This window comes from Phodopus roborovskii, unplaced genomic scaffold (genome assembly GCF_943737965.1).
Source record: "Phodopus roborovskii unplaced genomic scaffold, PHOROB, whole genome shotgun sequence".
Taxonomy (NCBI): domain Eukaryota; kingdom Metazoa; phylum Chordata; class Mammalia; order Rodentia; family Cricetidae; genus Phodopus; species Phodopus roborovskii.
This window is the reverse complement of record NW_026126540.1, coordinates 26,603,326-26,612,756: the sequence shown is the minus strand read 5'-3', so window position 1 is coordinate 26,612,756 and position 9,431 is coordinate 26,603,326. Positions and strand designations below refer to the sequence as shown.

At 42.6% G+C, this 9,431-nt stretch overlaps 1 protein-coding gene across 2 annotated transcripts in view; it reads left to right on the top strand.

Moving 5' to 3' along the window:
* Positions 1–223: 223 nt before the first annotated feature.
* Gabpb2 (GA binding protein transcription factor subunit beta 2) overlaps positions 224–9,431 on the top strand; it is a 31,861-nt gene continuing 22,653 nt past the window's right edge. The window contains exon 1 of one of the 2 annotated variants that reach the window (XM_051198940.1): positions 224–326. The gene's annotated coding sequence lies outside the window, so the exon portion shown is untranslated. Of the gene's footprint in view, positions 327–447; positions 600–9,431 lie in introns of those variants that run through there. The other variant, XM_051198939.1, reaches the window with a different exon arrangement.

Sequence of the window (9,431 nt, the reverse complement as noted above, 5' to 3'; positions counted from 1 at the left end):
ATAGCCAGGAATGTCCTGAACAGTATCACTGGGGTTGAGTCATGGAGGCAAGAGTCTCCCACAACCCTAAGGCTAGCCCTGCGGAGGACCAGTGGAAAGGTAGAACGCAAACTCCAAAAAGACCCACCAGTAACCTAATTTCCTCTTAGCCCTGCACGCGTTGGCGCCAAAACCTCCACCTCGGTCCGTCCCCCTCCGGAACTATGCCTCACGTAAGCCACGTAATCAATGATCCTGCGCCTCGCAAAGTAGTCCCGTTCATGATGCTCTCAGTACACGCTTTTCCAGTTCAAGAGGTCTTCAGTAGGAAGAAATCAGCCTCACAGGTGCGTTGCGGTCGTGACCGAAGGGCAACGTGGGTTTTCTAACCCATTTCCTCCAGATTCCTCCGCCAGGAGGCATAGTCTCCGGGCCTTCACTTCCGGGTCCGCCATTTTATCGCCTCCATTTCTCCGCGAGGGGGGGTGAAGGCCCCCCAAATATGCATATGTGAAGGGGCCAAAAAGTGACGGCCACTGGCAAGGAGTCTTAACTAGAGAAAGAAACGGGACCAAACTGGCGGTCTCAGTGGCAGCGAAGCCGGCCGCGCTCCGGACGAGGTGAGGGGGAAGGAGCGTCCGCACCGCCGTGGAAGGTGCCGTGACAAGTGCCCAGCCCAGCCCGGACCTGTGGGCGCGGGCCAGGAGACTGCCGGAGCGGGGGTGGCAGCGGGGGGAGAGGGACAAAGAGGAAGGGGATGCTGTCGGGAGGAAGGGGAGGGGACTGGGAGGAGGTGAGGGGGTGGGTGGAAGACCTGGGGCTGGGGAGCCGGACTGCGGGAAGCCAAGGCCACAGGGGTGACCGCTAGGGGGCAGCGTGGGGCGGAAGCCCAGGCTGCTGCGAGCCTCAGACTTGGGGCTCCCGCTTGCAAATTGGTGTCCCTCTTTTTGGCAGACAGAGCGCTGGTGTGGAAAACTGAAGGATAATTGAGGAGGAAGCGAGCGGGCACTCTTAAGATATCTGGGTCTAGGAATAACGTCTAACTCATAATCTGAACAAGAGCAGTCATGGCCTTATATCCAATTCTTACAAAGATGTTTGAACAGCTGGCCGCCCAGTGGGGACGTGTGCATTAAAAAAAAAAAAAAAAGAATAAAATTATCCATAGACTATGCATTCTTTAAGTGCTGTTTGTTTCCTAATAAGTGTGCTCCTGGCATCACTCCACTTGCCTTCCCCGTCCGTAAAGGCTTTGAGCCTCACTAAGTAGCTCAGACAGACCACCTTGCAGCTGTCCTGAAGTATTGTGATTCCAGAGGTGAGCCACTATGACTGGCTAGTCATGAGGGTTTTTTTGTTTGTTTGTTTGTTTGTTTTTTGTTATTGTTTTTTAAAAAATGATTTCTCTGTGTAACAGCCCTGGCTCACATAGATCCACCTGCCTCTGCCTCCTGAAATCAAAGGCACATTCCACCATGAGCACTGCTAGCCCTGTTTTTATCCATGCTTTGATAAGGAAGAGCAAACCTCACATCCAAATTGTGAGATAAACAGAAGTGATTACTTTTGATTATTTGTTAGTGGGGGTCCTTTGTCAAGTGCCCAGGCACTCCATGCCTTTAAAACATTTATTGAAAGAACATTCTAAAACTAAGTATGATGCCATATACCTGTAATCCCAGAGCTCATTTGAGAAGAGGAGGTAAAAGGATCCAGGTGTTCAAGGCCAGCCTGACTTGAAAGAAAAGAAAAAGACAGTTTTCTGGTCTTGCTTTGTATTTTATTCAACTGCAGATGTCCTGGAGGCAGGACTGGGAGTGTAGCTCAGGGGTAGGTGTGTGTCTAGTATGCCCTTTCCCCTGGATTCAGTCCCTAGCACAGAGCAACTAGAAAGAAAAGAAAAGTTAGGCTACAGATTAGACCAGATTCTGTGCAGATTTTAATGTGGAGGCATACCCTATACAGGAGAGATGGTTCTTTGTAATGTTCAGAGTGTTAGAATTGTGTAGGTGGGGGCCAGTGAGATGATTTAGTAGGTAAAAGCTGCTCTGGGAATACCCACAGAAGTGCACACAAGGAAATAAGTTTGACTGCCTGCGGTATTTTCTAGACTTAGGATTCACATACCCTGATGTGGTGGTGCTGTTATTTTCCTTAAAATTGTATTACAATGTATGTATGTGTATGTGGAGGTCAGAGACTACTTCGAGTAGTCAGCTCCTCATGATGTGGAAACGAGCTCCAACTTAAGGTTATCAGGCTTAATAGCAGACCTTCACCCACTGAGCCATATATTGAACGGGCCCACAAGATACTGTTATCTACAGGTGCATTTTAATTCAAGTGGGTACTTCAGGTTAAATCAGGAGTGACAAGACAGGAAGGAGAGCCTCCAGAACAGATTTCTAGATCATTTTTCCCAGAATACAAGTAGGAATCAAGCTTAGAAGACATTCCCACATGGGTAACCAAATATAAGAACTGGTTTCCCAACTGGGTGTGGTGGCACACACATTTAATCCCAGCCATCGGGAGGCAGAGAAAGGTGGATCTCTGAGTTCGAGGCCAGCCTGATCTACAAAGTGAGTTCCAGGGCGGCCAGGGCTACACAAAGAAACTCTGTTTCAAAAAAAAAACCTGTTTTCCCATAATTTTTGTTACTGGTAACTTTTGGAAGGTCTGGCATAAGCAACTGCATTCCCTCGTTGGTTTGAAACAGGATTTTCTGATACTTAGGCCAGCCTCCAACTCACCATTATCCTCATTCAGGTTCCCAAAGTGCTGGGATTACAGGCAGCTGTCATCATGCCCAGCATGACTTTATTTTATTTTGACTCCCTCCTTTCACCATGCTTGCCTCTAAACGGTTTTCTCTGTATATCCCTCATTACCATGATGATCTGTTCAGATTAGTCTGATCTGATCCCATGTTGGGAGAGTGACAGATGTCGAGGAATTAGTACCGTCAGTTAATTTTAAGCTGAAGAGATGGCTCAGTGGTTAAGAGCACCGGCTGCTCTTCCAAAGGACCAGGGGTTCAATTCCCAGCACCCACATGGCAGCTCACAACTGCCTGTAACTCCAAGATCTGTCACCCTCACACAGACATGCATGCAGGCAAAACACCAGTGTTTATAAAATAAAAATAAATTTAAGCAGATAAGAGATATAGATGAAGTGGTTTTTAGGTCAGTTTGCATGAAGTCTACATGTTTGAATTCTGTTTCCCCTGTAGATGAAGCCCTAGCATCTCAGAAATGCTTCTCGCTTTTTTTTTTTTGTTGGAGGTTGTTGTTCTACAGAATATCAACAGGCAACAATTAAAAAGCTTCACAAAAACACCAGTAAAAACACCAGTAAGAGCAAATAATTAATGAGAACTAGCTTGAAAATTCAATGTTGTTTATAGGTATCTCACTTAAGTCATCAGTGTCCAATAGCTTTGAATTATTAGAAGCACTGCTTGGAGTGTGATGTTACAGTCTAATTATCTTTGTTTAAAGCAACTAACTAGTCAGTACAATTAGGAGCACATAACACAGACTTCAGAACAGGAAGTACCACTAACAATTTTAGCTTGACCCCTCCAAGCAGTTTGATCCTAAACTATGCATCTTAGCTTATACAATATAGCAGGCATGGAAATACATTTAACACGTAAAGGAGCCTGCAACATTAGGCATCATTACACAGAACCATACAGAAATCCTGTATATAGTCACTCAGCGTCTGCTCATTAAGCAAAAATTAAAATCTTTAGTTCTCTAGGTCTACCACACCAACAAAATCCAATGTTAGACCTCCACAAATTTAGCAATTTAGTGACAGTGACACAGACTTATTTCTGGTGTGTGTTTCATATGTACAAAACAAAATATTTTCATTCTGAGGCCAATAGATGGAGACCAAGGTTTGAAACAGCAGTATTACCCAAATGGCGTGCTTTTTTTTTTTTGACCAGTAGGGAGCTTTTTAAATTTATTGTTTAATGTAGGAGTGCTTTGTCTGCTTGTATGTCTGTAGACCAGAAAGGGGCAATCCCATTATAGATGGTTGTAAGCCACTATATAGGTGCTGGGAATTGAACTCAGGTCCTCTGAATGAGCAGCCAGTGCTCATAACAGTTAAGCCATCTCTCCAGCCCAAACAGTATTAGCATGCGTGTGTGTGTGTGTGTGTGTGTGTGTGTGTGTGTGTGTGTATGTAAATGCACACATAACTATGGTGCATGTGTGGAAGTCAAAGGACAGTCTTCCTGAGTCAGGTCTCTTCTACCATAGGGTTTCAAGAAATTGAACTCCAGTCCATCAAGTCTGTGGCAAGCGCTCTTACCCACTGAGCCTTCTTTTCTGCCAGTGAACAGTACTCATTACAAATACCAGAAATGGCTAGGCAGTGGTGGCGCCACTGTGAGTTTAACAAAAAACAGAAATGAACTGGCTTTGGGGACAATACTCTTAATACCAGCACTTGGAAAACAAAGGCAGGAGATCTCTGAATCCATGGCCATCAGGGGTTATTTAGTGAAACTTTGCCCTTATAAAATTAAACAAAAAAGCCCAGAAATGTCAAAGAATTTCATTGGCTATCCCACATGTTGACAATCCAGGTATAATGCACATTGCATAATACAAAACACTTAATAGTCACTTTGCATGTTCTAAATTTGCATTTATTTAACTCAAATGTCTACATAATATGTGTAGGTTACACGCTACATATTTTAGTCACAAATACATAGGGTGTTAAATGTACTAAGATTACCTTAGAATAGTTGCTTGCAAAGTAGTCATTTAAAAGACAAAAACAGAAACTTAAAGGAACTGACTGCCCTGGGACTCATAGTCCAGGCTGGTCTTGAATCCCAGAGACACCCCATCCCTCCAGGGCTGGGATTAAATACATGTGCCACCATTGCCAACAAGATTTTTTTTTTTCTTGGTTTTTCAAGATAGGGTTTCTCTGTGTAACAGCTCTGGCTGTTCTGGAACTAGTTCTGTAGACCAGGCTGGCCTTGAACTCACTAAGATCCGCCTGCCTTGGACTCCCTAGCTCTGGGACTAAAGTCACCACTGCTCAGCTTTTTTTTTTTTTTTTTTTTAAGACTTATTTTCAACTTTAATCCCAACACTCAGGAGACAGAGGCAGGTGGATCTGAGTTCAAGGCCAGCCTAATCTACAGAGCAAGTTCCAGGACAGTAAGGGTTACACAGAGAAACCCTGTCTAGGGGGTAAAAAAAATTAAGACAGGGTTTCACTTTGTAGTGACACTGAGATCCATCTGCCTCTGCCTATACATATGTCTGTATCTGCTTGTCTGTATGTATACTGTGTGTATGTGTTGCTCTTAAAGACCACAAAGAATGCATCAGATATCCTGGAACTCCAATTCCAAGGGGTTGTAAGATGTCTAATTGTGTGCTGGGAACTAAACCCAGGTTCTCTGCTAGAGCAGCAACTGTTCTTACTCTCCAAGCCATCTCTCCAGCACCAATATTTATATTACTTTAAATCATGTACATGTGTCTGTGTGTAGGTTTGTGCAAGTGACTGCAGAGTTAGGAGAGGGTGTCTGGTCCCATGGGACTAGAATTACAGGGTGCAAACTGGAGCCCTCTGAAAGAACAGAGCATACCCTTAGCTGCTGAGCCATCTCTTCATCACTGTAAAACAATTACATTAATTAACAGGTTGAGACGGGAGTATGCATGCGTACAGTATTCATGAAGAAGTCAGCAACTGCACTCTCCTTCACCATGTGAATCCTGGGGATAGTGCTGTAGTTGTCAGGCTTGGTGGCAAGTTCCTCTAAGTGCTGAACCATCTTGATCTCCCCAAGCAGTTAGCTTGATAAAATATAAAATTGTTGTTAATTTTATAATGAAAATACACACTTAATTGGACATTAAAATACCCACTTTCTGGACTGAAGAGATGGCTCAGTGGTTAAGGGTTTGTACTGTTTGCTGATTTTAGTTCCTGGCAACCAAATAAAACAACCCAAATCCTCCTGTAACTACAGTTCCAAGGGACAGACCCCTCTTCTGGCCTCCAAGAGCATATACCCACAGATACTAGAAACGCACACATACAATTTTTAAAGTAAATGTTAAAAAGATAAAAATAAAATATCCACCCTCATTACAACAAAATGTAGTTTTTATTAGCAGTTAGGCTAATAGCAAAATTAGCACACTTTGACATTCAGAAAATATATGTATATTCTATATGGATTAAAGCCCAGAAGTCATGCAAAGTAACTCTATATTGTATATTTAGAGCCAATCCTAAAATGTATGTTTTATGTTTACATTTTTAAATTTTCAAGCAAAGAGTTGTTTACAAGTTTTCTGACAGCCAGGCATAGTGGCACACACCTTTAATCCCAGCACTTGGGAGGCAGAGGCAGGTGGATCTCTGTGAGTTCAAGGCCAGCCTGCATAGAGAGGTGTAGGACACACAGAGCTAGATAATAGAGAGACCCCATGTCATAAACAAAAACAAAAAACCTTTTTTTCTGAGCAATTAACATTTTTTTAAAATGTAAGCATCCTTTAAACATAAGACATCAGAGCCTCCCCTCAGATAAAATAACAGACATTTTTTTTGTTACATCCAGCATATGCAGATGCTCATTGTTACTGATCATAGGGATTGTAGCTCCCATAGTTCCCTTCATGAAATTTATGAGCTGAGAAAACACTCTGCAGGTAAATTGCTTGTAACTAAAACTGAGGACCTGAGTTCTGTTTCTGAGACCCACATGATGGAAGGAGAAAATTGACTTCAAGTTGTTCTCTGACCTACACACACACATGCACGCAAGCGCGTGTGCGCGCACGCACGCGCACACACACACACACACACACACACACACACACACACACGTAAATATAAAAAGATGAAATAGTCCTGAAAAAGGAAGTCATAGCAATAATCCCACAAAAGCATTTTTTATGTGCATTATTTATAGGTATTTCTATCAACACAAATATTTTTTTATGAGGCTAAGGATGTGGCTGGGAAGGTAGCTTTTAATTATGTCCTTTTAAGTACCTTTCAGGTACTCTTGACACCAAAGTGTAAAACTTAATTTCTTCTCAAATTTGTTTTGAAAGGAAATCCTAATCAAAATCTGTTTATCTAATAGAAATTTTATAATTTTAAACTTTTGTGTCTCAAATGAATGTTATTTTAAATACATAATTTGTACTTTCTGTATTTCAAATGTCTCTCTATAGCATTTCTTTTAGAAGATCATCTATTTCTTGTAAATCCTGTAACAATATCTTTTTTCTTAGTCTATTCCAAGAATTAACATTTGGAAATATCAGGTTCAAACCATTCCCATAGGGAGGACATTCTAAGTAATATTTCAGTTAGTTAACACTTTAATTAGGTCTGACAGAAGTGTAGTCCTTTATAAATTTGATTTTTAAGATCTAGTGCCCACCGGGCTGGAGAGATGACTCAGTGGTTGAGAGCACTGGCTGCTCTTCCAGAGGTCTTGAGTTCAATTCCCAGCAACCACATGGTGGCTCACAACCATCTATAAAGAGATCGGTGCCCTCTTCTGGCCTGTAGGCATACATACTGGCAGAATACTACATAATGAATAAATAAATCTTAAACAAATCATTAAAAAATAATAATTGCTAATTTTTAAAAAATCGAGTGCTCATTTAGGAGTCAGGCAGATGAATTTCTGTGATTTCAAGAGCAGCCTGGTCTATAGTGAGTTCCAGGCTAGCCAGGTCTACACAATGAGAACTTGGGGGAAGGAGGGGCATCATCTAGTCCCAATTTATATGGTTAGCTACTTAGTCCTGTATTTTAGTTTACTAACCAGAGGGAGTAGCTCCCAAATCTGTCCTCAGATAGGCCAGGGAGAGTAGCTCCCAAATCTGTCCTCAGATAGTATTATGGATACCCACCTTTTAAAGCAGGGATGTCACAGATACAAAGTTCAAAAGAAAAGTGCATAATGAAGGGGCCAGGGCCATGCTACTGTTATTTTTCGGGAACTCTGCAGAAAGATTAAGTTCTGTGCCATGAGTTTACAAAAGACTAATCAGCTAGAATTTCCCAAGGGCCATGAAGGTAGAGTTCTCAGCATGCTTGCTTGGCCAGCAAAGAATAGCCACAAAATACTGACACATTTTAACCATCATGTGTGAATTTCCAGATCCTTCTACCAAACTACTGATTCCGTCACAAGAGCTTTGAAATTGCCAAAGCCTCAGGCTAGAGAGGTGGCTCAATGGTTAAGAGCACTAGCTGTTCTCTTAGAGGACCAAGGTTTGAGTCTAGCACCTACATGGTGGCTCACAACCATGAACCTATTTCCAGGAGATCCAATGCCTTCTTTGCCTTCTTGGGTTCCAGACACACATGTGGGCACAGACATACACAGACAAAACATACACACAGTTGACAAGGCCCCTAATGTACAAACAGTATAATAACTCAAATAGTTCGAAAGAAACAAAATAGTTCAGAACTACAAAAGATAAAGCCTTGGAAAAAATTTCCAAGGGCCAGGCCAGTCCAAGTGCAACTCATTTCTCTGTTTCACTAAATAGAGGTAAAAGAACAACAGCAGATGAAAGCTGAAGTGAGAAGACAGAATTCGCTATCTGTTGAGGCATGGTAGCACATGCCTTTTAATCCTAGCACTCAGGAGGCAGCACAGGCAGGTGGATCAATGAGTTTGAAGCCAGCCTGGTCCTTTTAGTGAGTTTCAGGGCAGCCAGAGCTTTGTAAAGAGACGCTGTCTTGAAAGGAAGAAGTCTCTGGAATAAAGTGACTCTAGCAGCTGCTGTACCATTCAGCCTTTCCTCTCCATTGGGAGAGAGTGGCTGACTGTTTTCTCCTTGCCATAGTTTGCTAAAATTGTTACCATACACATTAAGTTCAGAGCTTGGGCCCTGACATCTCTAGCAAGCTGGGCTTGGCCACCCATCATCAAATATGTCAATTAAATGCACCATTAATGATGAAAAGCAGAAAAGGATTTATTCAGTGTGGTCACACTGGAAAGAGATCCATTCCGCACACCCCTGTCTGTTTTGGGGTTCTGAAATACATGAATTTTAGGATGATAGAAGATGTGTATGAGTAGGATGGTGGTGGTGCCTGCCTTTAATCCCTGCACTCAGGAGGAAGAGGAAGGTGGATCTCTCTGAGTTTGAGGCCAGCCTGGTCTACTGATGAATTTCCAAGACAGCCTTCAAAGCTACAAAGAAACCCTTTCCCCCCCTCCCCCAAAAAAGGTGTGTTCGAATAACTAACCATTCCTGGTCAAGGTATGACTACTATCATTAGCTTCAGTCTCCTGCAAGGTGGTCTGACAAATTGTTAGAACTTTGAGATCTTTCTGAGGTGACAATTTTCTCTGCCTGTCTTCATTCCTGTGAGGATAGTTACACAGGAGTTACAGGCATGAGCCAGCA